The 3,534-nt window shown below is 48.9% G+C and overlaps 1 long non-coding RNA gene across 1 annotated transcript; it reads right to left on the minus strand.

The window, feature by feature from the left end:
- Positions 1 to 1,009: 1,009 nt before the first annotated feature.
- Positions 1,010 to 2,814, minus strand: LOC310882217. The gene is made up of 3 exons (XR_014572847.1): positions 2,530 to 2,814; positions 2,348 to 2,443; positions 1,010 to 2,256 (listed from the first exon to the last, which is right to left on the minus strand). It is a non-coding gene; the product is annotated as an uncharacterized lncRNA (long non-coding RNA).
- Positions 2,815 to 3,534: the final 720 nt, after the last annotated feature.

A 3,534-nucleotide genomic window follows, 5' to 3' on the forward strand; every position in this document is an offset into this window, starting at 1 on the left:
CACTCGGGCAGTGCCACCCAAGGAATTTGGCAGCACCCAAGACCCCCTTCCCCAATGCCCCACCCCAAGCCCCTCCAAAAAATAAAACCCAACCCCCACAAACCCGCACAGCCAACGGCAGCACATCCCCACGCATAATGATGAACCCACAGAACCCCAAACCACCACCTGTTTGGGGAGGATTCGGCATTTATTGCCATAAATAAAGCAGCAAACAAGCCCACCGCCCCGCCGGACCATGCTCATCCTCCCTCCTCGCAGGGCGCGGGGTGCGCGCGACGCTGGCGCGGCACGGCTCAATTACAAGCAGACAAGGCAGTGTCACATGTGATTCACAATGTCGATTTCATGCTCGCCGTAACCACTTACGAAAGAGCTGCGGAGGTTTTACATTTGATAAGAAATCAACAGTGTTTGTGTTTGTAAAAGACTGATCACAGAGTGTGACAGCTCCGAGAGATTGCCGCGGAGCATTGACTGCACGTCTGTAGTCTGTCATGGACCCATAAGTATTTATTTCAAATGTTGGTGGTTCTTTCTTTTTTTTTAACCAGCATGTTAGAAAATAAACTGTCAGTCTCTATTTACAGCTGAACAAGTAGAAAATACGAGGGATTTTAGGTTAAATTGTCAGTTAACAGAATTCAAAATAGAAAAAAATATGTACAGCGCTTGCTGGTTTATTACCTGCTGGAAAGAGAGTAGCGTTTCTAAATTTAGAGATACAGATGTCTCTCTTTCAGGAAACACAGATTGTCTATATAGCATATTTGAGGTGTCTTTATCTTCCCAAACCCCTCCACACCTTGCCTACCCCAGTGGGTTTGCATCCAATTACCGGAGCATTAGCTGGCTGGGACATGAATTCAACCCCAGCTATGCTGGTGTAAAGCTCAGCATTTCACTGGGAATGCTCTGGATTTACTGGCAGAGCTGACATAGGGGTCTGGCCCCTGCACCCAAGGTCTGACGTGGTTTTGGAGCTGGGTGACTGGGGCCAGATGCTCGTTTTGGAGAAATATGGGTTTCTGGAGAGAGCACAGATACAAAGATGTTCCCCACATTTTTTTCTGCTTACTAAATGGCTCGCCCCTTCCTGAATTTTGGAAACTCTTCTCCAAAACAGGCAGAGCCCTCACCAGTTCTCGGTGACCTTTCCCACAGCTTCGTGCTGCAAGCCCAAGTACCTGCAGCAGACACACAGGTTTGGGTGCAAATCCTCCTGCAAGTTTTCCTTACCTGGGTCCCTCAAGTCTAAAGTCAGCATGGATCTGCTGAATATAACCCAAGTATGCCAGAGAACTTCCCAGGCCCTTAACAGAAGAAGCTACTAATATATACTGGGACTCGTGCATTTTATTAGAGTATAAATAAGATTAGGCAGGAGCTTTCCTAACTATGAATGTCCAGCTCCAGAACACAATTAGGAGCCAGATTTGAACTAAAACACTCATGTATTGCCTGTTACTCAACCTCTGGCTGCACTTCAAGCACAAGCTTTCTCAGAAGCACAGGAGGACAGGTGCTATTGCATACTAACAAGCACTTCATTTCTTGACAGGCTTCATTTCTTGATGGATGCTCTGCGTTGCGAACAGCATCAGAGGAAAGAGAAGAGGAAAAGGGAAGTGTAACGTGAAACATATATATTGGCCCAGGAGTTGGCTGGAATAAATCTGAGTATCTCACAGCTCAGTGGAGCGGCATTGGTGAGCCCTGCCTGAGGATGTCTACCTTTTAACACACATTACAGTCTGCAGCCGTGTCATGGAGAAAACCACAGACCCAGAAAGGAATAATTCTCTAGACCATCGGGTCCCGAAGGTCTTAGATGACACAGTGGAAAACCACTGGCTGTGCTGGAATTTCCCAGGCTGCCTGCAAGGCCTGGCCCAAAGTTTCTATTTCAGATTTGGGTCCTCAGTAGAAGGGACAGATACTGCATGGCCAGCAGAGCCAGGCTGCACTCCCATGCTCCGATCCGGCCAGGGGTGCAGGATGGAGGCATCTCTCCGGGGTGTCAGCATGGCCAAGCATGGCTCAGCAGCCCTGGGGCAGAGCCTTTGGCTGCCCCGTGGCTAAGAAAAGCTCAGCTGAGAGAGAATTTGTCAGCCCTAAGCTGCTGGGTCTGTGCAAGGTGAAAGCTCCTCACTTCTCAGCAGTGTGCAACCCCCTCTTTTCTGTAGCTGGGACATCTCTTGTGGAAGGTAAAGCTGAGTCAACCAAGGCAGGGCTGGTGCTGATCTTCTGCTATGTCTAATGAGGGAATAAATTTATAAATGCATTTATAAATGTATCTCTGACAACATCAGGCTAATTTGTACAGGCCAACACATACAGGACTTACAGTTGTTGCCCACTGATTCAGGAAGTCCCAGCTGGCCCCTATGGTCAGCATCTTCCCCAGATCTAGTGCTGACATCTGGCTTTGCAGGGACCCGGGCTGAGAAGAGACAGAGAAGCAGATTTCAAAATGTCCAAGGGTTCATCTGTAATGCAACAAAACTGTTACAAAAGCCTTCATTTTACTTGTTTGGGGATAACTGGTATCCAATGTTTGCACGGTGGAAGAGTGGTAGGTTCCTCTGTGAGGTGCTGGGAGCCCACGCCGTGGAGCTGCTCAGCCGCTGTACAGCCTCACCACCTGCCAGGACTCTGCTGTGAGTGCTGCAAGGACAGAGACAGCTTTTCCCAAAGCTCCAGCTCCCAAACTCTTGTGAATAGGAGAACAATCTGGATCGCTTCCAAGCACATTTCTTGCTCATGCTTACAGAGAAAAACTTGAAAATGCAAAGCCTGCAGGCTAAGCAAAAATAAATGTATGTATTTAGGAAAAAAATAAAAATAAAGAAAGCATTTCAAATTAATTTCTTAACATCTTGTACATCTCACGTCTGTGCCATGAGTTTCTGTCTCCAGCTGTCAGCTGCCAGAGTTTCGCAGCACCGCAAACTCCTCTGCAAGCTCAGGTGCCTCTGCTTTTGATCTTTGCCCCAGGCATGCTCCCAGCCTGCAGCAGCCCTGCCTGGGCCCTGCTCCTCCTTTCCTCAGCTCCATGCACCCCACGGAGAAGAGGCATTAACCCCTGTTAGCCCCCAGACCCCTCACCTCTCTGTGTGTGCCCCCAGGTGCACAGCTTCAGCCCGTGCACCCTGCTCCCCGTGCTCCACAAAGACCAGCCCTGCCACAGTTCATTTGCTACTATCAAAGCCAAAATTGGAGCCTGCTTGTTTGCAAGCTGTGAATTTTCTCCATGTTTATCCCCTGGAGGGGTTGTTTTGTGGGTTTATTGACTAAATAAGGGTATTGATTTGCTAAGAGCTTTTCCTCCTCCTTTCAGTGGGGAATATCGCTCTCTCTTCCCTCTTCCCTGTGCTCTAGGTGAGAAGTTCTCTTAGTGACACCATAAATTTCCATCTCTGCGAGTCTCTGCTGTGTAAACAAGTGGTTGCCTGTCCACGGGGGTTAATTTGGCTGTGTTAACGCCCTGCAGCTCCCTCCTGGGCTCGGCTCCTGCAGTCTCGTGCTCCGGGG

The sequence above is a fragment of the Anser anser genome, assembly GCF_964211835.1.
Source record: "Anser anser genome assembly, chromosome: 15".
NCBI lineage: Eukaryota > Metazoa > Chordata > Aves > Anseriformes > Anatidae > Anser > Anser anser.